This window comes from Camelus dromedarius, chromosome 33 (genome assembly GCF_036321535.1).
Source record: "Camelus dromedarius isolate mCamDro1 chromosome 33, mCamDro1.pat, whole genome shotgun sequence".
Taxonomy (NCBI): Eukaryota; Metazoa; Chordata; class Mammalia; order Artiodactyla; family Camelidae; genus Camelus; species Camelus dromedarius.
Genome location: NC_087468.1, coordinates 16,002,342 through 16,029,370, shown reverse-complemented (window position 1 = coordinate 16,029,370; position 27,029 = coordinate 16,002,342).

The window sequence follows — 27,029 nt, the reverse complement described above, 5'->3', positions numbered from 1 at the left end:
AGAAGGAGGGTGGAACGTTGAACTGTATTTTAACACGGTCACTGCAGCTCTTCAGTAGGTTGGATGAAACAGGTAACAGAAGTGAGGACATCCACAGGAGACTCAGTCAGGAAAAGGCATGATGGTGGTTGGGACTGGGGTGGAAATATCAAAAAAACCTGACCTTGTGATTGATGTGATGTGGGGGTGAATCAAGACCAATGGAGCGTAAATGACCCCGGGTACGAGTCCCATTTCCTGGTCAAGGAGCAAGTTCAAGTTTCATCTAGTGTTAAGGAGCATAAGCAATCAACAAGAAAGAGGAGTGGGAGAAGGAACAGAAGCGATATTTCATAATTCATCAAGGTAGGAGTAATATCTCAAGTACCATTTATTTTTAAAAATTATGTGTATATATAAATCCCTTATATTCATTAAAATAATAGACACTCCTTCTGTGCAGCAGAATAAAGCAATTTTAATAACCTGAAATTTTCATGCATATGGTCATTTTGATTTATCATAAACCACCTTTTTAAAAGTGAAATGTTTCCAATACAATTGCAATATGTACAACTGATAAACCCTTTATTGTAGGTGAAATGGTAACTAGTCATTTACGTATCTTTCAACCCATTCCACTTTACAAAAATATGTACTGTCAACTCTTAAGCACGGCATGCAGCTTAAGCAACCCTGTGGATTTTAATCAGATTTGTTATGAAGGGACAGCTACAGAGTGTTGAATATTATAGAAATTCTAGCATCCTAAGATGAGCAAGAATTGACTTAATCAAGAAATAATTGAATTTCAGGGAAATGGTTGTATTAATCACTGAAATTAGAAAATATTTTAAACCATGACCCAGATACATGGGACAGGGGAACCTTTTCAAGATTAAAATTAATTAATAAAATTAAACCAAACAAGACGGATTTTCTGGTGTTCAAATCTTTTTTTCAAATGACAAAATAAGGCAGATGAGAAGATACCAGCCATTCTATCCCATTGGCTACCCAGAGTTAATTAACAAGCAAAAACCCACTTATTCTGAATCGTGTGCAATGCCTAAAGGAACGTGACACAGGACATATAGAAACTGTGTTATCACCACAAAAGTGACTGGAATTAATTAAAATGTGATCTATCTGCCAAAGTTTATCACATAATATTTTTCAATTATCATTCGCTCTCTTCTTCCAGAATAGATGCAGCCCATCAACATTGACTCTCAAATGCATTCCCCTGCCCCACTTCTTTTCAAAAACAGAGCTATATTCCTATAAGAGAAGAAAGGGGAAGGGGATAAAGATGAGAAGGAAGAGGAGGAATAAAAAGAGAAAAAGGATTAGACAAGGGAGAAGGGAGGCGGTTGGCGATGACTCCAGCAGCTCCCAGCCTCAAGACCGTAATCCAGTGTGGGAAGTGGTGAAGCAGAGGTAGGGGGGAAAAATCCTCAAGCTATGGAAGTGGTTCCACAAAGAAGACATTTGAGAGGAATCTTGGGGGAATATATGGAACTTAGCCAAAGAGAAAGGAGGGGCTGGTGATTGTGCCAGGAGAAAAGACAAGCCTAAAGATATGAAGGTGCGAAAGAGCATGAAAAGTTCTGGAAGTCCGCGTTGCTGGCTGCCTCAAAAAATCAGATCTGGCTACACCGAGGCAGCTGAGTAGTGATTGTACTTTGAGATGAGGCAGAGTCTCTGGTTTGCTCCAGTGGCCGATACCACCCACTTGGCCTGCCTGTCCTAGGACGCTTCTCTCATTTATAATACCCAGCTGGCCCAGAGGCATTTGACTTTCTCAATCCTGGCCTAATACGGCGAGTCTAAACTCTTCAGTCTGGCATTCTTGCCGGTTCCCCTCAATGACCGTGCTCACGTTAGGCATGGGTCCCCAGCTCTCACCACTTCCCAGTGGAGCCAGGCATCCTGCTCCGAGTGCATTCCTCCTACAGTCGTTCACGTGTCTCTTTCTCCTTCCCATCCCTTCATCCCTGGGGGATGCTGCCTGCTCATCTCCAACGTCTCATGTCTACACTTCTCTGATGACTCAACATCAACGATTTATTTCTTCCATGAAGACACTCAGATTAACCTTTACATCAGTTCCACGAAGTTTTATCTGAATTACTTTACAAAAGCAGAAGAGGCTCAGGGAGTTTGTCGAATCTTACCAAAGTCATAGAGGTAAGTAAGAGATGAAGTAAGGATTTGAATCTGTGATGTCTGGTTACAAAAGGCAAGCTCTAGCACTCCTAACTCAAACTGGAACACGCCAAAGGGCACATCCACACTTTTAAAGGCAGTCTGAACTCTTCTCTGTTTCTGTCTGTTTTCTTTGTTTGCTTTTGCATGTATCTTGTTCCTTCTTAAATGGCCTTTAAATTTCTTAAATTTCAAGGACTGAATCCAGTACTTTGTGTACCTTATACTACTTCGATTTGGATTTAAACAATTAACGTTGTTTGAGCATCGACTTTGATCTAAGCATCCAGGCAAGTTTTTTTCCTGTACATTAATCATTTCAAAAATGTAAGCCAATGAGAGAACACGTATTATTATTTTTACGTTTCCGATTTGGTCACTGACATCTAAATCACTAGAGAGGAGAAGCTTGAATTTGAATGTGGGGGGCCTGACATCAGGCTCCAAGCTCTTTCCTCTACAAAACCCACCACTTAGCATCATAGTCGACACAAAGAGAACACTTGTTAAACAAATGAATGCTTAAAAGAACTCAATGACAGTGTAATAAAAGTCACTCGAGTAGAGAGATGTGTTTGATAATACAAACTTCTTACAAATCAGTCAGTTACATGGACATCATCCTGCCGAGAATGCAAAACCACAGAAAATTTTGGGAAGGAAATTAAGTTCTGGCCTTTGAAAGATCAAATAGTGGAGGTGTGCAGGGCAGCATGAAATCATAAGAGGTTAAGGACAAAAGAGACAGTTAGGAGACAGCTGTAACTCAGATATGCTGTGCTAAGGAATACCTTTGCTACGGGGTCAGGATTTAAAAGTGTCTGCTCCTCCCCTGCATTGGACTAATAATCTCAGTTAGAATTTGTGGACTTGCTATTTGCACATTCAGTGCCTCCTCCTCATTTTCTCCTACCTCTGCTCGTATATTCTCTGGTGGAATTTGTGTACATTTTTTTCTGTACCACTTTAGTTATGAAAGGGTGCGGAGAGAAAGTTGAAACAGACTATGTCTTATTCATCTTCGAAAACCTCAAGACAACATTTCCCATGCTGTTTCCAAATAAGGATCATATTTACTGGAATGACCCAAGTAAAATGAGCTGTGTAGAAATTCTCAAATCTTTACTAACATGTCTGATGAATTCCCAAGAGAGGGATACAGTTTATAGCTTTCCCCCAAATTTTTAGAACCAGACGTCTCCTCCTCTCACCTCCAAGGAGTATTTATTTCAAAAGATCACTGTCCCTGCACACAGCTGAGATTACACTGTTCAAACAGATTTAGCACGGTGCACAGTTGGAGAAGGTGTCCCCTAAATGTCCATTAAATGAAAGAGTGCGTCTGTAAAAGTCGATCACACTAAATTTTAATTGCGTTGTGTTACAATTTCCCTGGCATTTTAGTACTGCTACTTATGCTGTGATAGTTTTCTCTGTTTACCCACTTGTATTTACAGTGCTTGATCTTGGGCTTTTAGCTTTACTATCGGGCATCATAAATCCTCCTTGTTTATACAGTTTAATTGCCTCTCCATTTGTTGACCCTTATCAATATGGAACACAGAAGACATTTTCTCCGAACTTGGACACAGCAAAGCTCGACGGTTTACATAACTAAGACTTACTTCTTGCTCATGTCACCTGCCCCACCTGCCCTGCGCAAGTTGTCTACGTCCTATTCCATGTTATTTTCATTCTAGGATCCAGGCTAAGAAGCCCATATGGAACATGCTAGTCTTCAGACAAAAAGAAAAGAGAACATGGTGAAACTATACAATGCTCTTAAAGCTTAAGCTCCATAGGGCAGACATCACCTCCCCACTTCTCTGGACCAAAGTCACATGACTAAACCCTATGTCATTGCAAGAGGGAAGTATACTCCTTTCATGGAGAGGGAGCAGCAAATATTTTTAACATAATAAGATCCATTCACTGCACTAGGTTTCTCCTTTCCAGTGATAAGATTCAGCTCAGCTCTCATAAGCAGTGAGCAAATTATCAAATCATCCTGGCTTAGACACTTCACAAGTACATAAAAATGCAATTATTACAATTTTATCTTTTAAATTTCATATTCTAGTAGACAAATTCAATCTTCACATTCAGTCCCCTATGAATTTCCTATTAACCAGAATTCTGGACAACATGGTCCTGCTCCTCCAATGTGAATAGACAATCATTTCTTTTTCTAGCTAAGGGTAAAGTGAATTAGATAATAACACATATTGCTTTTAAGTAGAAGGAGATACCACATTCTGAATCCATTCTCTGATTGCCAGATGCTATGGATGTTGACTCAAGAGCCAAAAAAAATAAAAGCCAAATAAAATAAGAAAATTGAAAACATTATTTGTCTTTGTAAAAGTAATTTTAATCATGAGCCTCCAAGTGAACGGTTAACAATTTATGCCTGTTCCCTGTGCAACACAAGAAGGATTATGCGTTCCATAAAAAGTCAGATAAACTGTGTTGTAAGTTTTATTTTATCGCAACAGTAAACTCTGTTCATATATTTAGTTATTGCTCAGGAATCATGAATCATCTGCTCACAGCCTAGAATAATAATAGGGATGATGACACACACCACGTGGTTAATAAAGTTGTTTAATTTTATCTTGAACAAACCACAACCCCACTAACAATCATAAATCTCCACCATTTTGTTCAATTAAATAAAAGTTACAGTATTTTCTCTGCAGACACAGACTGTATCTTGCATAGTAAATGGCTGAATTTATAAAGCCAACAGGAGACTATACAGAAGCAAAATAAATACACTCAGAACTCAAGCTGGTGATTTTCATACAGATTCTCATTTGGTCTGATCAAAGTAGGACGTTCGCCTGCTACATATTAGAAATTATCTAGGGACCTTGTATTGCCCAGTTCCAGAGATACCCTTTGCCTTTCATTTGTTTATGACTGCCACATTTGGGTGACACATAGAATCAATGCAAATGATGCCTCCTGGAGTATAACATTGGCAGTACAGTAGTCTACCCTGATCCATGGTTTCGCTTCCAGAAAGAAGCAATTCCTAAGTTTTAATCACGTGCCATCTTGAGTAGCATGATGAAATCTCGTGCCATCCCGCTCTGTCCCGCCCAGGACATGAATCAACTCTTTGTCTGTCACATCACGCCTGTTGGTCACTTCATAATCATCTCAGTCATCAGATCAACTGTCCCAGGACTTGTTTTCAAGGAATCCTTATCTTACTTGACAGTGGCCCCAAGGCACAGTAGTAGTGTTGTTGGCAATTTGGAACTGCCAAAGAGAAGCCTTTAAAGTGCTTCTTCTGTGTGAAAAGGTGAAAGTTCTCAACTTAATAAGGAAAGGAAAAAAAATCATACACTGAGGTTGCCAAGATCTATAGTAAGAATGAAACTTCTATCTGAAATTGTGAAGAAGGAAAAGAAACTGGCTCTAGTTTTGCTGTTGCAAGTCAAACCAGGCTTTGTAAGTGCCTCATTCAGATGAGAAAGGCATGAAATTTGTACGGTAAGATATTTTGGAGAGAAACTACATTCACATAACTTCTATTACAGTATATTGTTATAATTGTTCTATTTTATTTTTAGTTACTGTTGTTAATCTCTTACTATACCTATTTAAAAAAAAAAAAAAAACCAGGAAAGCGAGGAAAACAAGACTGAAAGAACAGAATATCTAAGGACAATTACAAGAGGCATAACACACAGGTAATGAGAACACCAGAAGAAGAAAAAGAGAAAGAAACAGAAAAAAAATCTGAAATAATAACGACTGAGAATTTCAGTCATTAGGAGGGTTCCCACAAAACGGCCAAATTAATGGCAGACACGAAACCACAAGCCAGGAATCTTGGAGAACTCCAAACAAAATAAATGCAAACAAATTACACCCAGGCATATAATTTTGGAACTGCAGAAAACAAAGGTAAAGAAAAAATCCTGAAAGAAGCTAGAGGTGAAAACATATCTTACTCATAGGAAATCAAAGATAAGAATTACCTCTGATTTATCCTCAGAAACCATGCAAGCAACTAGAGACTTGAGTGAAACATGTAAATGCTGAGGGGAAAAAAAAACATCAACCTAGAATGATGTACCCTGTGAAACTATCCTTTAAAAATGAAGGAGAAATAAAGCCTTTATTAGACAAACAAATTAATAAACTATGTTGCCAGTAGACCTGTTTTCCAAGAAATGTTAAAAGAAATTCTTTAGAAAGAAAGCAAGTAAGTCAGAGGGTGGATGGTCTCTCTCATCACTCCTTTTCAACATCATACTGAAAGTCCTAGCCAATGTAATTAGGCAAGAAAAAGAAATAAAAGATATGTAGATAAGGAAGAAAGAAATAAAATTGTCTTTGTTCACAGATGACACAGTATCTATCTATAAAATTCATAAAAATTGACCCCTCAAATTCCTGAAATTAATAAGCAGTTATGGCAATTTTCCAGGTTACAATGTTAATATTAAAGTCAATCACTTTAGTACTGCCAGCAATAAACAGAATTTAAAATTTTTAAAATATCAATTACATTAACATCCAAAAAGTGAAATAGTTGGGTAAAAAAAATCTAAAATATATACAAGATCTATGTAAGGAAAACTAAAAAGCTCTGATGATTGAAAGCCAAAAATGAACCAAATAACAGGAGACATATTATGGATAGGAATACAATATGTTCAAGATGTCAGTTCTTCTAAACGTGATCTATATATTCATTGCAATCTTAATCAAAATCACAGCAAACCATTTTGCAGATATCAGCAAACTGATCCTAAAGCTCACATGGAGAGGCAAAGACCCAGAAGAGCCAACATAATATTGAAAGAGAAAAACAAAGTTGGAGGACTGATGCTACCCAACTTCAAAATGCAAAGCTTTCAAACACCTGGAAGATAATATAAGAAAAAACCTAGATGACGTCAGGTACAGCGAGGACTTTAAGATGCAACACCAAAGGCACAATCCATGAAAGAAATAAGTGATAAACTGGACTTGAAGAATGAGAGGATAAGCCACAGGGTGGGGGAAAATATTTGCAAAAGACATATCTGATAAAAGACTGTTACCCAATATATAAAAGAATACTTAGTACTCAACAATAAGAAAATGAAAATTTTTATTAAAAAATGGGCCAAATACCTGAATAGATACCTCACCAAAGAAGATATGTAGATGGTAAACAAGCATATGAAAAGATGCTCCACAACATTTGTCATCAGGGAAATGAAAATTAACACAACAACGACATACCACTACACACCTGCTAGAACGGTCAAAATCCAGGAAACAGACAGCACCAAGTGATGCTAAGGTAGAGCAACAGGAAATCTCATCCACTGCCGGTGCGAATGCTGAATGGTACTGCCACTTTGGAAGACTGTGTGGTGGTTTCTTATAAAACCTACCACAGTCTTACCTTATGATCTAGCAATCCCGCTCCTTGGTATTTACTCAAAGGAGTTGAAAGTAAGTCCACAAAAGAGCCTGCACAAGGATGTGTATGCCAGCTTTATTCATAATTGCCAAAACTTCGATGGAACCAAAACATCTTTCAGCAAGTGAATAGATAAATAAATGGTGGTACATCGAGGAATGTTATTCGGTGCTAGAAAGAAATGAGCTATAAAGCCATGAAAAGACATGGAAACTTAAATGCCTGTCACTAAGTTAGAGAAGCCAATCTGAGAAGGGTACATACTGTATAATTCTAGCATACAATATTCTGGAAAAGGCAAAACTATAGAGAAAATAAAAGGTAAGTGATTGCTGGGGAGAGGAGCTGGAGGGGGCAATAGAATTGAATAGATGAAGCACAGAGGAACTCTAGGGCAGTGAAAATAACTGTATAACACCATGCATGAACCCTAATGTAACTATGGACTTTGGGTGATAATGGTCTGTCAATGTAGGTTCGTCACTCGTAACAAATATACTACTCTGGTGGTGGGTGTTGATAATGGGGGAGGTTATGCATGTGTGGGATCAAGGAACTATCTCTTCCCTCCTCCTAATTTTGCTGTGAATGTAAAATTGCTCTAAGAAAATAGTCTTTATAAAAAAAATAATGAAATAGATACGATACGGGAAGAGTAATGAAGCTTCCAAAACCTTCCCTCAGTTTCTGGTTTGTTCCCTGACAGACGATGGAGTCAATTACTGAGAGAGGAAACACTAAAGTAAGACCAGTTTTAGGTGGAAGATTATGAGTTCTGAACATGTTGACTTAGATATGCCTTTGAGACTTCCATGGAAATATAAAGTGGGTAATTGGGTTTATTGATCTAGAATGCAGAGAACAGAACTGGACTGGAGATAGAAATGTAAGAGTTACCAACTAGCATGCAATCAGGAATTGAAGCAGGAGCTGAAGCCTAAAAGATAAGCTTGCACGTGTCCTGACAGGGCCTTCCTGTGGCTCTCAAGCTATTTCGCCCGCATGTCTTCTCTTTAAACATCATTGTCTGCACAACTATTTCCCCAAAGTCTCCTGTCCCTTGCTTTGCCTTATACCTACGGACAGTTTCAGTAAGATCTTGCCAGATAGGTATCCTTGAAAGAATGCTTTTCTTTACAACTTGATTCACCAAAGCTCACCAATAGAAACACAGTCCTTCCTTTCCCCTGATCTTTTGGTATCTTTGTTTTCTTTTATCTCGATGAGTAAGGGGGGGCTAAAATGAGAGGCCTTCCACTGATGTGATATAGAAAGAAACTTTTCTTCTTTCCTTCTTCTGGCTTGATGCCATCCTCTTTGGGGATCTGATATTCAAAATCAGAGAGTCATTTTGCCCTGTTGAGGGACAGCAATATGAGGTCAAGAGAGGAAGTCCACACATAAAGAAACAGCCTCCTTAACTTGGGTCGCTGTGTGCACACCATACGACCACCTTTCTAATTGTTTTTGATTTGATTTGTTTTAAACTATGTTGCCTATGGCTTTGGGTGCTACACGGGTAAGCAAGCAATATGAGATTCACCCTTGGAACTCAAAACACCTGGTATATCAGTTGGAGAAAGTCATTCCAGGGAAGTAATTAGTTCAACTGACTGCTTGACTGCTCTGGTAAAGCTGGACAGGTGTCTGCCCTTCTTCAGAGGCTAGGAAGGAATTTTCTTCCCCCCCATGACTCCACAGAGATGCTGTTTCTGATTTCTCCAGATCAAAGGGGAGCATCAGACTCCTGGGGCTTAAGTGACTCAACGTTTTGTTGCATTAACATGGGAAGAATCTCTTGTTTCAAAATTTAGTGAAAATCAAGGGGGATGGTATAGCTCAGTGGTGAAGCACGTGCTTAGCATGCCCAAGGTCCTGGGTTCGATTCCCAGTATCTCCATTAAAAACAAACTAATGATAAATAAATAGACCTAATGCTCTCCCTCCCCTCTACCAAAAAAAAAAAGAAAGGTCTTAGAGATTTTAGTGAAAATCCAATTTGAACCCTGAGTATATCTTTGAATTTTCATAAAGCACACTTTGAAGCTGGTCTCCTAGTTATACACTGAAAAATTTAGTAAATACATTTCACCTGATGATAAAGACTTGCTATTTGAGCTGATGCTTCCTGCTGGTGGTTTCGAACTGTGGGTCCCTAGGATTTTTCAGCAGATGTTCAGGATGCCACAGGGGAGAAAATGATGCTGATGAGGCAAGACTTAGATTTGCATAGCACTTTGCTTTTTCTTACTTTTCATTATTTCGGTTGATTCTTAAAATAATCCTGTGATGAGGACAAGAGTTAATATCTCCATTATTTTAAGTGAAGAGATAAAGATTCAGAGTTGTGAAGCAACTTCTCCACCCCTATACCTATGATTAAGGATGAATCCAAGCCTTTAATGAAAGTACTATTTCCTTATCTCTAAAGCCCCCTTTGATGTACTCCACTGCTCCCAAAGACAGACTCTTGAAATCAGAAGTCACATACATACACCGTGACATCTACTGCAGTGTATGTGAGTGTGTTAATATATTTAAAAGACTCTCATGAAATATTGAAAATGTGCTTCTGAATGATTTCAAGCACACACATACCAGAATATGCAAATTATTAAACCTGCCTGATACCTTTATTTTCATACATTCTAAAAACTGGAAAACGCTTACATAATTAGACCAAGAGATAGTATCAAATTCCAAAAATGCATATTAGGTAAAATGTAAAGAATGTGTCCAAGGTCAGTTAGCTAGCATGTGGTAGAGCTTGCCCTTGTCTTCAGTGATGCACGTTTTCAGGTGTTTTATGAAAATAAAGGAGAGGCACAGATTTTTCAGAGTGGGATTAATTAACAGGGAGCATTTAAGAACAGTCCGGATGTGCGCGTGCCAGAGGGCCTGCTCTGTGCGACAGGCACTTGGTGAGACTGTCTTGTCGGGAACTCCTTCTGGCTCTTTGGTACGTAAACCTCCCTGCGTGAGCGATGTCCGAGGGTGCGCCCACCTTACACAAAATCTCCTCTGGAGCAAACTGGGTTTTAGCAAAGCCTCAGGGCATTTGTTCGGAAGGACGCCGGGAAGACAGTGGGAAGTTTTTTAAAAAGAGGTGAGTCCCCAAACCAGCAGAAGCAGAAAGCATAGTAGCTTTGGCAGAAACCACTTCAGAAGCACTTTAGTATCAAGTCCAAACTAGTTCTGCTTGCCACACGACAGGCCCGTAAGTCGGGAGATCAGGTGCTGGGGCAGGGAATAAGAACTTTATTCAGAAAGCCAGCAGACTGAGAAGATGGCAGACTAATTTCCTGGAGAACCATCCCGAGTCAGAATTCAGGCCCCTTTTACACTAGAAAGGCGAGGAAGTGTGGCTGGTTGTTGCAAACTTCTTGGTGTCCGAATCCTTTGTTCTTGCAGCCGGCCACGCAGGTCAGGTCATGGTGTTCCTATAAACCTCCCACAAGACAAATGGTATTTTCTATTCTGCAACTTTCTATCTTTATGTGAATGGGGAAGTGCTATACTTTGAAACGTCAGAGCCTTGAGAATGGGCTCTCCTGTATATTTCAGGCTACAAGCAACATCCTTTTACAAAAGGTGCAGAAGCAGTGTGACTCCGCACAGGAAACAGAGAGCACAGGGTTAGAGCTAAAGGAACAGATCGAATATGGAGTCAGATTTGTTCTTCTCTACTATGAAACAATAGGACAAGGGAGGTCAAGACCTGCCAGAGCCAGAGCCTGTCTGTCAGCAGTCTTCATTTTCTTTCCTGGCCCTCTACAAATCCCGGCGGCCTCAGGCCACACCTAAGGATCAGCCAGAGCCCTCCAGTAAAGGGCAACCCCATTTCCTGGCGGAGGCAAGAGCCTGCCAAGCTGACATCCAAGGAGTGAGGACCTGTCCAACAGCTGTATTTTTGCACTTCCGATGCCTTATCTTGCTCAATCCTCTACAGTTTGCAATTCTAAGTGTGTAACTCTAGCCTAAGGGTCAGTGAACTCCCCCCAGCCGCCACCTGTTTTTGTACTACAAGCGAATTGAGTGATTTTTGACATTTTTTAAATGCCAAAAAAGAAAGAAAGAAAACATACAGAAACAAAAGGATAAATAAAATTCAGAATTTCAGTGTCCATCAAATCGTTTTGGAACACAGCCCTACCTATTCACTTATAATTGTCTATACCCGCTTTTGGGCCACCATGAAAGCTGAGTAGGCGTGACAGAGTCATTTAAAGCCCCCAAACCTAAAATATTTACCATCAAGCCCATTATGATGTGTGCCAGCTTCTGCTTTAGACTTCCTGTTCCCCGTGAACCTCTTACTTGGTAAGTCTCCTGCCTGGCCTCCCTGCTCGGACCTCACTGGAACCTCCAATTCTGGCCTCACTTCCCAGGCTTTTTTGAGATGCCTTGGTCTTGGCACCTCATCTCGTACCCACAACCTCTGACACCCTGCCTCAGAGCACAGTAGTATTAAAAATAGATTTGTAAGTCCAAGTCCAGTAACATTTGATTTGCCGAAGGAGAAAAATGATCTCTTTCTGCCTCATGGCTCTTCTTGGCTTAATTAACACATGAGCTGCTAACGAAGACAAGCAAGGCTCCATCACATGATAGGGTGTTTGTGCTGGCCACGTTTGTCACAGCTGTTCTCCACGATGCTCACGGAGCTGAAGCGTCCCTCTGCAGGGTGGCCCAGCAGCAAAGCAGCTGGTTATGTGAGAGCTAAAATAGACGGAAAAGACAATCGCCTTGCAAATCCGTCTTCTTGATGCTAAGAAAAGGCTTAATTTCCTATGGAGAACCAAAGGATACAAAAATATGATAATTATTTTTGGGGACTCGCTGTGTTCCAGCTACTATGCTTAGAATTTTATTGCCATTGTCACACTCAATCACTGAAATCTCTCCATGAAGTAGGCAGCGTGCTTATTTTCCCGACGTGAAAATGAGGCAAGGTCGGGCCATACAGACAGTAATGACAAACCTAGGTTCAGGGCTCGTGTCTCCCGGACATCAGAGCCTGTGGCAGTGACCTCTGCATTGCACTGCCTCCTCAAAGCCACTTACGGATCTGGTTAAGACAAGCAGAAATGTGTTCTGCAAACCCTAATAAAATAGGGCCACGTGTACATGACATGGGTTATGGGGGATGGTGAGGAAAAGAAAGAACGATAGATCTAGTGGAATCGTACAGTCTAGGTTTTGTAAAAGGAAAATTTTACTGCTATTACCCACTACACAGTGGAATTCAGTACACAATGAGCCTGTCTAGAGTCTCACCCAAAGAATTATTCCTCAAATGTCTGAAAGAACTTCCTATGCCTATCAGCTACACTGAAAAGACAGTGAGGTTCCAGTGTGTTCAGGCACAGCCCACGGCTTAGGTACAATGGGAAGGCAGGTCAAGGTTCTGCCAGTCATCTAGTCCAGTCCATTCCTTTTACAGACTTGGAGATTGGGGCCCAAAATGGGAAGGTGACATGCCCGATGTTATACAGCCGTTACCGGAGAGCAGATTCTTGTCTAGTTGCAGAAAGAATTCAGAGATGAGACTTCAAAAAAGCACAGGGAGGATTTATAAAGTGACAGGACCCTCTCAAGGAGAGAGCAAGCAGACTCAGGTGAGTAGCTTCACTGAGTTTCTTTGACAAGTTGGTTACATGGGGTGTAAAAATGAAAGCGCAGAATATCCATTGGAGAGGGAGGGGTTTGGGGTCATATTTCCTGATTTTCATCCCAGCTCCATCTTCCCATGGGGAAGAGGGATTTCTGTCCTTATTTAGTCTGGAGCAGAAGTGTCACGGCATCAGTGCATGATGGGTGCTTCTTATCTGCAAGGCTAATTTTATAGTAATGAGGGCATAATGAGCAAAAAGTTACATTTAGTTGCCAGAGATTCCTACCTTTTCCCACCTTTCTTTGTCTGCCTTCAGGACATTTATCATCCTAAAATGTGTAGTTTCCTCACAGTCCAGAGGTTCCTGCTTTTCTTTATCTGCCCAAGGACCCCCCATTGTTTATAAGACATATACAAATGGTCCCACCGTTTGTCCTGTGTCCCCCTTTCTCTGCTCATATCTAGATATCTGCCTGCTCTAATGCAACTATTAGAGGCAAGTGCCAATTGAGTGGCATTTCCATTCCATTCCATCATGAACCACACACAACAAAGTGGCGAGAGTGCAGACTTGATGTGCACTGACCGAAGTGAGCAACCCCTGTGGAGCTGGCCTGATGGCTGCTTGTCAGCAGATCTTCTGCTGACGCTCTCCGCATCTCCAGGAGGGCAGAGATGTTGTTCCTTCTAATTGACACCTTAACTCAAGTCCGTTCATCTTCCACCAAAGATAATTACCAGTGGCACAGGGCTTTCTACTCTACAAAGCACTTTTGCAACAATGGTTATTGTTTATATCTAACAGAAGAAAATCTGAGGGAAGAGAAATGGACCACCTGGATCTAGGTCATCCAACATGGTAAGACCCTTCCTTCCACCTGGAAATGACTCCCAGTAAAGAAGAAAGAACATTATCACAGCTTCTCTGGTTCCTCCAGAGAAGCATGCTCCTTTCTTCCTCGGGACTTTTGCCAAAAATAAAGTGCTTGTGCCACAGTGGCAGAGTTGAGTAGGTGTGATGGAGATGCATAATATCCAGCAACCTAAAATATTTATTATCCAGACCATTACAGACGAAGTCTTTCATGAGCTTAAAACCTATTCATAAGTCAGCTATTATTTCAAATCCCTTATAAACTAAACCTCTCAATTTCCCAAATTGACTTGAAATGGATTCTCTCGTACTTCCATTAGCAAAGTTCTTAAGAACAGGAAGGTCTTACTATATTCCTCCATCCAACACATATGGTTGCACTCCTGAAATAGCCAAGAAATATTATGAGAGGGTTTTGAGAAATCCTCACAGGAACCCCATGAGACGGGCATTGCAATCCCCCTGTTGCACGTAAGTAAATGGAGGTTCTTTAATGATTAGGTAATTTACTAAATGTCACAGTAAGTAAGTGGCAAAGTCAGAACTTAACTAGTTTGCCCAGCATTTTGCTGCTTCTCTCTCTTTTGGTGTATCATTAAATCCTCATGACAATTCAGCAAGATTATTGGTCAGGAAGAACGACCCATTCTTTTCATTTTACCCAAGAGGAAACTAAAGCACAGAGAACCAAAATCTCTTGCTCAACTCACATAGCAAACTGGAGGATTCAGATCTGGGTTTTCTGATTAAATTCTGTAGCTCCTCCTGCTGTTTTATTAAATGCCCCCCAGACATCTTCATATCTACTAATTCTAACAAATAATATTTCTTTAGGAAATGATTGCTATAGATACAGAGATACGTCTCTGGAATCCTGTTATCCTCTGCGTCTAAATTATGTACATATTGTTTATGATTGAGGTGGCGATGAGCGGAAAGCTTTCTGCCATGGGCAACATAACAACTATCCCAGTCGGAGTTCTTCATTTTGAGGTTTCTCTGGAGATTTAATTTTCACTCTGCACCCATTAAAAAGTGTTCTGGCTGATCATATAATAATTCCAATACCTTTGTAATAATATTTCTCTTTCATTTCCTTGCAAATGGGGGTGCATTGCTCAAACAGACTATTTTTATTTACCTTGTGAATCACATATGGGAAGAACAGAGCCAATTTGAAAGCAGCACAGTATTTCCTTGGGACCTCTCACTGAGGGGGTTACATGGCGCATCAGACTTGCTGGCAGATGAAACACAGAGGGACTCGCTGATGCACCAAAGCCCGCTCTGGGAAGTCTGCTTCAGTGGGAGACTGCAAACAAGCCATTATTTTGTCAGTTGGAACAAAAGCCCTGACTAAAAATTAAAATACATTCTGTACTGATAAATATACCACTGCCTAATTACTTGCAAGATTTATATTTTGTGATGTTAATTTCTTCATAATGCTTTTTTTTAACTCCCTATAAACCAGAACACAATGAGCTTGACAGTGACAAATTTCAGTAAATGTTTGGTTGTCCCTTTTATTAGACACATCAGCTCCTGATTATTAATGTTTTAAAATACTTAAAACACTTCATGATAAGAGAACTATGTCTTTTCCATCAAATGGCTTTCATTGTAGGAAGTGTGTATTTCGAGACACCTAATTATGACTATTTTAAAATTTATTTTCTGCCAACTGGATCTTCAGATTTGCCATTATCCAAATTTCCTCAACATTCACATACATACGCACAACCATAACATAAAGAAACAAAAACACTAAGATAAATAAAACAAAGAAAAATCAAATAATAGCTTCCAGTAGCTTCAAGGATTTTTTTTTTTTTTTTTTTTTTGAAGGCTGGAGTGGAAGGGGAAATAGGAGGCATGATTAAAGCGAGATCATGAAAATACATGGAGAAGCGAAGTCAGCAAAATCGGTGGAGTGGGCAGTTCCAAGGGCACATGCTCCATAGAAACATTTAAAAAACTGACCAAAAACTGTCCGAATCAAATTTGTCACAACACCGGGAAACATGCAAAAGGTGAGCAACTAAGTGAACGCTGAATCAAGAAAAAGGCGGCTTGAAACCGGCAGGAAAGCACGGTGGTATTTCTGTTGTCACTGTTCTTACTCCTCCTGCCTCCCCAGCCCTCCCAGGCCCCCGGCTCATCGTGGTCCTGAAGACAGCGGCCCACGTGCCCAGTGAGGGATTCTGGGCCCTGGTTCTGGTGGGTGCAGAGCAAATCTTGTTTGCAAAGAATTGTTCGTCCGCTCCAACCTGCTCTGGGGCTAAATGAACACCTGATGCAAGGGGCTTGTCTTTGCTTCACCTAATTTGGAACTCAGGGCATAAAAGCCCCAGGCGTCCCTCAAAAATGTTTTAAATAAAACTAACGACTCACAGCCACCTGGGGCAAAAGGCTATGGTTGAGGCATAAAGGCCTAAAGGCTGGAAGGAAAGGCTTGGGTAGAGAGTACACAAACACAGACACACACAAGAAAAGGAGAAGGAAATCAATGGTACACTACAGAATATGAATTAAAGGTGTATAAGCTAAACTCTAATAAAAGGGGAGATATGAGCAGAATCAATAGAGAAACATGATCCAAGGTAGGCTGTTTCACAAGAGACTCACTTTAGACCCAAAGATCCTATAGGTATAAAGTAAAAGGATGGAAAATATTTTATGAAAATAGTAACCGAGAGAGTTGAGTTGGCTATACTAATACCATACAGATAGACCTTAAGTCAAACACTGTTACACAATACAAGGAAGGACATTATATATTGATAAAAGTGTCAATTTATCAAAAGGATGTAACAGTTAGAAATACATGTGCACATAACAATAGAGCCCCAATATACATAAAACAAATATTGACAGATTTGAAGGAAGAAATAGACATTCTACAATAATAGTGGGAGATTTCAAGATCCCACTTTCAATAGTAGATTAAACATCTAGAAAGAAGATATAAAGAAGATCAATAAGGAAAAAGAAAATTTAAACAATACTATAAGCTACCTAGACAAAATAAATGAATATAGAACATTCCACCCATCAACAGCAAAAGCAAAATAGACATTTTTCTCAAATTCACAGGGAAATTTCTTCAGGCTAGACCATACATTAGGCCACCAAAAAAAAAAGTCTCAATAAATTTTAAAAGATTGAAATAATACAAAATATCCTTTCTGAGCAAAATTAAATGAATCTAGAAATAAGTAACTGAGAAAAACTTTAAAAATTCACAAAGAATTTGACACAACATTCTAAAATGACTATAACTCAATAAAAAAATTAAATCAATCAATAAATAAATTAATCAATTAAAAAGATTCCATTACGGCAAAAAAAAATTCACAAATACGTGGACATTAAACAACACGTTCTTAAACACCAAATTGTTAAAATAAAAAAATGAAAAAATAGGAACTACTTTGAAATGAATAAAAATTAAAATACAACATACCAAACCATAAGGGTACAGAAAGTCAGGATAAGAGGGAAATTTGTAGCTGTAAGCTATATAAACACATGAAAAGAGGCTTAAATCAACAACCCAAATTTACACCCTAAGAACTAGGGAAAGAAAAAACAAAACTGACTAAACTGAAAGCTATCAAAGAAGAAGGAAAAAGAACAGAGATAAATGAATTTGAAAATAAAAAGTAATAGAATCAGTGAAATTGAAAACTGTTCCATTTACATTAAAATCAAAGAGAATAAAATATGAATAAATTTAACCAGGGAGGTGCAAAGACTTTTATATTGTAAAGTACTAAACATTACTGAAAGAAATTAAAGAAGATCTAAATAAATGGAAAGACATCCCACATTCATGAATTGGAAGACCTAATATTGTTACGTTGGCAATACTACTCAAGGTGATGTACAGATTCAATGCAATCTTTATAAAAGTTCCAATGTTCTTTTATGCAGAGATGGAAAAGCTTACCCCCAAATTCACATACAATTACAAGGAGACCTGAATAAGTAAAAACGATATTGAAAAAGAAGAACAAAGTTGAAGGACTCACACACACATCCCTACTTCAAAACTTGTTAAAAAGCTACATTAACCAGAATAGTGTGGTCCTGGCAAAATATTAGGCATAGAAACCAACAGAGCAGAAGTGAGATTTCAGGAAAAAACACATTTATCTATGGCCAATTGTTTTTCAACAAGGGTAGACCAAGAACATTCAATGGGAGGTGGTAATTTCTTCAACAAATGCTGCTGGGACAGCTGGAAATACACATGCAAAACAATGAAGTTGAAACAGTACCTGAAACCATACACAAAAATCAACTCAAAATGGATCAAAGATATAAATACAATAGTTTTAACTCAAACTATCAAACTTTTAGAAGAAAACCTAGTAAATCCTTATGACCCAGGATTTGGCAATGGCATCTTAGATAAGACACAAAATGTACAAGCAACAAAAGAAGAAATAAATTAGACTTCATCAAAATTGAAAGCTTTTGCTTTTAACCAGTTACCAAGAAAATGAAAAGACAACCAACAAAATGAGAGAAACTATTTGCAAATAATGTATCTAGTAAGAGTCTTATATCCAGAATACATGAAGAAAAGAACACTAACAACTCAACAACAAAAAAACAAACAACCTAATTTTTCAAATGGGCAAAGAACTTGAATAGACATTTTTCCAAACAACCTATACAAATGGCCACCAAGTAGATGGAAGGATGTTCAACATCATTAGTCGTTCAGAAAAAGTAAATCAAAGCCACAAAGAGATACCTCTTCATGCCCACAAGGATGGCTTTTTTTTTTTTTAAGAAGTAAAGAAAAATGTGCTGATGAGAATGTGGAGAAATTGGAAGCCTTATACATTGCTGGTGGGAATGGAAAATGGTTCAGCCACTATGGGTAAGTCTGGTGGTCCCTAAAACAGTTAAACATAGAACTACCGTATGACTCAGCAGTTTCACTCCTAAAGAACTGAAAACAGACATACAAATGCATGTACATCCATATTCATAGCGGCACTTTTATAATCGCTAAAAAACTTGAAATAACACAAACCTCCATTAATGGATGAATGCATAAGCGTGTTGTATATGTACAATGGCATGTTATTTAGACAAAAAAAGCAATGAAGTGTTGACACATTGTATAATGTGATGAATCTCAAAAATATTTTGATAAGAGAAAGAAACCAGAAATGGAAGTTCGTATCTTATATGATTCCATTTGTATGAAGCACCCAGGATGGGTAAATTACACAGACAGAAACCAAACTAGTGGTTTTCTTCTAGGAGGTTCTGGGGACAGAAGGGCACTGGAAGTAACTGCCTAATGAGTGTGGGGCTCCTTTTGTTGTGATGAAAACGTTTTGGCACTAGATAGATAGGATGGTTGTACAACATTACGACTGGACTAAATGCCAGTGAGTTGCTCATTTAAAAATGGTTAATTTTATGTTATTTGAATTTCACCTTGATTTTTTTTTAATTTAAAATATATTCAAAATACATGGAGGGGGTGATGTAAGGTTTCTATCTAACAGAGGTGATAATGGGCAATATAGCAGGAAGAAGGAAGGAGGTGACATCTGGGGTAGCATGTGGCGCATATTTGAAAGGGAGAAACGAACATGGAATATGTGAGAAGAGAGACTCCTGGCTTCCTTCCATTCTGTCCCCTACAAACACTTCGGTATGCAGCTGTCAGACTTTTAAAAACAAACATCTGAACATCCTGATACCATCCCCATACGTCTCCAATTTAGAAGCTTTCACTGCACCGCACCCCAAATCCTACTGCCTCCAGGCAGCTCCTCCAGTCCATCGTGGTCCACCTTTTCCTTTCTGACTCTAGAAGCTTGCCCTCCCAACCATACTCCCTAAGCACATGTATTCCCACATCTTTTTCCACTTCCTGAACACCACAGCACTTCTCACAGCTCTGTGCAGTTAGTCATGCAGTTAACTCTTTTGGATAAATCTTACCAACCCTGAGGACTTAGTTCAAATGCCACTTTTTATGGCATGGTTCCTGGAATCATTCATCTGAAGGCAGCTTATGGCAGAAAGAACACAGACTTTGCAAACAGCCAAGTCTAGCCTATCCAAAATTTGTTATGTGTCAATCATGTAATTTTGGGCCCTTTATTTAACTTCTGTGAGCCTTACTGCCCTAGTCCACTCAGGGGACTGTAACAAAAACACCACAGAGTGCGTGGCTTCCACAGCACACACGGATTTCTCACAATTCTGAAGTTCGGAATGTCTAAGGTAAAGGGGCCAGCAGATTCAGTGTCAGGTGGAGGCCCCCTTCCTTGTTCACTGGTGGCTGTCCCTTCAATTTGCTGTCACATCTTAGGAGGGGCAAGAGAGTCCTCTGAGGTCTCCTTTAGAAGCCCATGAATGAGGGCTTTGCCTTTATCAGCTAATCAAACACCCCACCTCCAAACACCATCACAGTGGGGTTAGAATTGCAGCACACGGATTGTTGAGGGCGCGTTCACATTCAGTCCATAACACTCCGTTTCCTCGTCTATGAAATAAGAGTAATAACGCCCCCATTAGATTTTTGTGAGAATAAAATTTAAAATCTAGGCAGAGGTCTCTTCACCTGGCAGATATTCAATGCATTCCTTTCTACTCAGCTTCTCAATGGTTCCTGAGAAGTACATGCTTATTACAATAGGCAAATAACACTCCCTTGAAAGTGTATGGTGCCTTAATATTTCAAACATGTTACTTATAATCTAGCATTTGATCTGCAGGAGAATTATTGGCACCCATTAGGATACTGTGAGTGGAAAAGGACAAAATGAAGACAGGAGCCAAGGAGGACTATTTTTTGTTGTTGTCTCTATGTCCAAATAACCAATAGACCAAGCCACTGTCATAAACTTTTTGAAAAAAATCAAGTTTGGAAAGTGACGCATTTTCTTTAAAACGTAGTGGCCTGTGGGAGGCAAAGCTGCAACTCTCACCGTCAGTGACTTAGCCGGGGTCTCTGCACTCTCCCCACAGTGGGGTCATATCCAGCACTCTTCAGTTCATGAGAATCCCATCAGAAATCTTCACCGTTCTTTTCTGTTTGGTCCCAAGGACCTTTAATGACCCCCGGATCTAGAGGATGAATCCAATCTTCAGCCATCACGTCCTCACTTCTCAAGCAGAACTGCTCGTTTCTATGCCAAGGAGAGTACAAAGCCACCGGACAGCTAAGACACATGTTCCTCGAGCAGTGGCTTGCAGTTCCACCACTAACCAGAAACATGCACAGCTCTACAAAAACATGCCGGAGCCCATCTCTCTAAAATTCTAATCCAGTAGAACAGAGATAGGTCCCAAACAACAAGATCAAGACAATGATTGATATTTTCATTTATGAAAACAAACCTGGCTATATTATGGAGTTCAGTACAAAAGTGCGTATCTTTTTTTTCTCTTTTTTTTAATTGAAATACAGTCAGTTACAATGTGTCGGTTTCTGGTGTACAGCACAACGTCCCAGTCAAGTGCATACCTTTTTAAAGTAAAACAATGATTCTTTAAAAGGATGGTTTTTGAATTTTCTGTAAGAATTTTCTGTCGCTACTTCAGGCCATCACTCTGAAGATATCCACTAACTCTTACTGGCCATTATAGAGGATATTTAGGGAAAAGCCTGAAATACTTTCCAAGTAAGGAATAAACTAAATTCTCCTCCTCAGGAGTCATGGCAGGTGGAGGAGAGGTTTGTGATGACTGTATGCAAAATTCATTAGACCGCCAGTGCCTAATCAGCCTGAACTTTCAGTCTTAAGATGGTACAGATGTTTTTTATGGCTTAATAAAAATTCCTTCTTGAAGTTTACACTATCGAGTTGCAATGTTACACTCTTCTGTCCTCTCGACCTTTCTGCAGCTGGTTCACTGTTCGCCCTTAAAACCCCTCACACCACTTATCCTGGATAAGTAGGGATGCTGGGTCATAATTCCACAATCAATCAACATAAATAAAACAATTCAGCACAGATGCGACCTGAATATACATTTAGAGTCTGCTAATTGTGCGAAGCAGTGGCACAAGGTTTCAAGGGCAAACAAACCAGCAATGAAATCGCTCTGTGGAAAAATACAGAGGGGGCAATGCTGCTGTCTATTATTGTGATTGCTCGTTTGGGGAGTTTCAAGAGCTCTCCATTCTGCAGACATTTCGTAACCCCTACCAACTGCTTTTTCCTCAGGTAGCATTACCAAAAAAAAGCTTGGTTGCTACAAAACTACAGAAAGATAAATTCAGTCTAGTCTAAACCCTCCTAGAGACAAACAGAGGAGAAATAGCACAGACCTTGAATTCAGGTGAAGTTTGAAAATCTGGCTTAACTCTTTGTGAGGATAGGGTCTTGAGCACTTTATTTAACTTAGCCTGTAATGCCTTGTCTTTGTGATGTGGGTCAAAAACTAGTATTTGATTCTGATTCCCAACAAGAAGCATAATTAGCACATGGCGAATGGCTCCTCATAAGATCAGTGGTCAGTGGGGGGAATTACTGAAACTTTTAGAAACCTAAGGAATAACAGAGACAACTGTGGGAAACGCATGGAAAGAGAGAGAGCTATTGGAAATATTGTGTAGGTAGGAGGTAGGGACTCTACCCTCAGGCAGGGTCCAGCCAGTGGGATCAGAAGGGCTAAATTAGGAAAAGCCCTTTTTTTAACCAAATTGGTTGACTGGACTCTCACTTGAGGTCCTAGCCCAGGTGGAGACCCTTTGTCTTGGCCAGGGAGGTTCTTTTTCTGATTGGATCTGCGCAGCCAACTGTAAAACCAATGCTGAGACGGAAGAGCACATGCTTTAGTCAACGGCCAAAGGCTGGAGAAGCGAGAACCTCATTCGAAAATTAACTTCTCAACCCAGTTCGGGCTGAGACATCAAATATATAGGAAGGTCGATGCAAAAGGGAGGGAATTGGAAAGAGTGGGAAGAATATTCATGATTTATTCAAAAGCAGGGATGTGGTTTAAACCCAGAACTCACACCCTACTCCTTTTCAGTCCCAGTGTGGGCTTTTCTGGTTGTTGGCATGGCAACTGTCAACTGTCACGGTGCTGGTGGGTGTGTCATTCAGCATGCTAATGCACTGCAGTGAGCATATAATGAGGCTCAAGGTCCACTGGAAGTCAAATCTTCCCTCATCTTGGGCCTGGCTGGTTCTAAATAGTTCTTGATTTTTGTTCTTTGCAGCCTCCTCCTAAAACAGATAAGAGTAACAAGTTTCCATTCAAGGGAGGGTCCCAGGTATGATTCTGTGGCAATGGCCTTTTTAATAATATGAGGCCAGCTTTTGCCTCAAGACCATCAGTATCTACTCCTCAAAACTCCGTGCAGCTGCACAGAAACCTTCTATGTATAACTGAATTACTTTACTGTGCACCTGAAACTATCATAAATCAACCACACTTCAGTAAAAAATTTTTAAAAGAAAAAGGTACTTGAAAAAAATGAATACAGCAAAAGAATAAATTATTGGGTGGAAACACCATATTAAGGACTTGTTACAGAAAAAAGCAGGAAAGGCAAAAAAAAACTGATAAAATCTTTTAAGTGCCAACATCTGAATAATAGGAATCACAGAAGGAGAAAAACATACAATAGAAGAAAATACTCGGAGGAATAATTGAGCTAAATTCCCCATGAGGACAGAAGGAAGAAAACATCTGACTGGAAAACCCTATAGAATGTCAAACAAAAGAGAGATGAAAAGCCATTTTACAGGAAAATTTAAGAAAATCAAAGATAAATACAAAATTCTAAAATCTCTGGAAAGAAAGAGGATGGCACATTCAAAGAGAAATGTCATATTGATCTCAGTCTTTTTCACTGCAACACTGAGGTAAAAAAAATGAAAAGAAAAATCAACAAAGAAACATTTTTTAAAGAATAAAAGGCAAATAATTTTGAACCTAGAATTTTATATTTTCTATCTTGCCAAATTGCTGCTCAAAAGGGAGCATATATATATATTTTTTGTATGTTTGTGTGTGTGTGTGTGTGTGTGTGTGTTAAAAGGGTAGTTAAAACGTTCCAGGAGATAAAGGCTTCAGAAGATTTGACACATAGGTACTTCATTGAAAACATTTGGGATAAATATTCAATAAGAGGAGAAACAAATTGAGATGCTGTAAGAGAAATCTCTATATATTAACTATTCTAATATAAAGAAATAATGTAATTAAGTTTATAATTCTCAAGAAAATTCAAAGAAAAAATATTTCCATAATAATGCAGAATTAAAATTCTATACAGCATTAATAATCTAGAATTTAAGAAAAGGGAAAATAAAGTATATACAAATAATGAACCTAGAATTTTATATAGAAGATTCCTACTAATAAAGTTATTGAGCTATATGATCAGCTTACTTTTTAACTTTGAAAGTAGCTGCCCAACTTTTTTCCATCAAGTCTGAAACATTCTGTAGTCCCACCATTGATTTACGAAGTTCCTCTCTGCCCACATCTCCACCAACACTTGTTATTGTCTTTTTGATTACAGTCATTCTGGTGGTTGTGAAGCTGTATCTAATTGAGACCATAATTTGTATTTCTCTCATGACTACTGATTGTAGACCACATTTACATGTGTTTATTAGTCATTTGTGTATCATTTCCTTTTCTGCAATGTCTTTTCAAATTTAATCAAACTTTAATTGGATTGTTTGCCTAATATTGAGTTTAAAGAATTCTTATATTCTGGATACAAATCTTTTGTCATATTTTTGATTTGCAGATACGTTCTGTTTGTCTTTCCCTTTTTCAAATGGTTTCTATTTAATTACAGCATTTTTTAATTTTAATGAATACCAGTTTATCCTTTTTTTTTCTTTTATAGCTGTGTTTTGGTGCCAGAGCTATGAACCCTTCACTCACCCAAGGTCACAAAGATTTTATCTATGTTTTCTTCTGGAAGTTTATAGTTTTAGCTCTTACACTTGGGTCTACGCTGCATTTTGAGCTAATGCTCGTGTATGGTTAAGATAAGGATCTCAGTTCATTTGTGTGTGTGTATGTGTGTGTTTGGATAGTCAATTATCTCAAAACTATTTGTTAAACAGATTTAAATATACATTTAGTTTTAGTTTTGGATTTCAGGATAGAGGTTCCAGAGAAGAAGAAGGAAAAATATTACATAGGAGATGCCTGTTACTATCAATGTCCTGGTTTTATCATTTTATGGCAGGTTTATGAGCATCTGTGATATTATTAAAAGCAAATAAAAAGCGAAAGAGACTTCATTTACCAATAATGAGACAATGATCAGAACTAGAGATTTTACCAAACCCAATTACTTGTTTCTGAAGTCCAATAAAAATAATAAAATGGGGATAACAATGCCTAATTGGTAGCACTGCTTTAAGGATCAGAAAAAATACATACATAAAAAGTGGCTGACGCGTGGCAGGTGCTCAACCCACAGAAGGGCTCTTCATTATGAGACTATTATTATGAGTGTTGAAGGGGAAAAGAGATTCATTTCAGAATAAAGAGCCACATAATAGTGTGCTGGATTTAGGTTGGCCTCAGAAAGAGGGCGAACTGAATGTCCTTCAACAATACAGCTGTTTATCCCTGAGAATCCTGGATGTACTTGTGTATCTTATTAACCTGACTCCATCCAAAACCCTGAAAGAAAAAAACTATGCTTTTCATCTCTGCTTTGGTGAAATATTGCTTTATAAATAGCAAACCCTGATCAAAGTGATTCAGGAAAATTTGCCATTCTAATCAAGACTTTCCTACCTCAGACTCTCTAGAGCAGCCCCTGCCGGGCACAGGCATTCTGTCTTCTGCTGCTAGAGTCATAGCAGTTTTATCAAAGAATCCAAACACCAAGGGGAACATTAAAAAAAAACAAAAAACAAAAACACCTTTCTGTCTTTCAACATCTCTCCAGGAAAGTAATATCATTTTTATACATGCAAACATAAGAAGCTATATAGCAGAGTAGAGTACAGTGTAGGATATATGGCAAGAAAAATCTGCAAAACTATTTGGGTTCCAAATCCCCTTCCATTTTGAGCCCAGAAACTTAAAAGAAAATTGAAACGGGCCAAACATCCTGCTGTGATAAGCCAAAACCATACTGACAAAGCTGAAAGGCACAGAGAGATGATTTAGCTTCTGATGTGAAGCAAAAACTAAAATTACCTGCCCATTAATACTAATGAGACACAATGAGATAGTCTTAGAAACTTGGATCCCTTATTTATTAATGAAAGTCTGAGGATAAATGAACTTAGAGAAACTGGGAGAATAAAAATATGCTTGGTGCCAACACCAGGAAAGGCAATACCTCAGAGGAATGACACTGCTGATTCTACATTCCAGAGAGGCTAGGCAGAGGCAATTCTCTCCAATGTGTTTCCTCCATCAATGAGAACAGGAGCCCAGGTACCCAAGTCAGAAACCCACAAGTCCCACCACAGTCTCCTTCAGCCTTGCCCAAGCTCCTCATTAATCACAGGGTTCTGCTGATTCTCTCACCTCTCCTACTGCTCATTCATCATCCCCACTGCCTTTGCAGGCAATGTCACTTCCTGCCTGAATTACTGCAACTGTCTTCTGGGCTCCTTGCCAGTTGCTTTTACCCCCTTTCAGTCCCTTCTCCACAAGCAGACAGTGAACTTGCTGAAATGCACATCAGAATGTCAGTGACTCCACAGTGATCAAATGATAACATTTAAATTCCAAGGCACACCATTCAAGACCTGGCATGAGCCAACCTCTGCTTAACGCCCCAACCTCACTTCTTTCTATATCCTTCCTTGTACTTTTTGTTTTGGTCTGTTTAAGCCAGCACCACCCAACAGAAATATAATGTGAGCCACACTTTAAAGAAAAGTGAAAAAGAGACAGGTAAGTGAATTTTAACAAAACATTGTATTGAACCCAATATA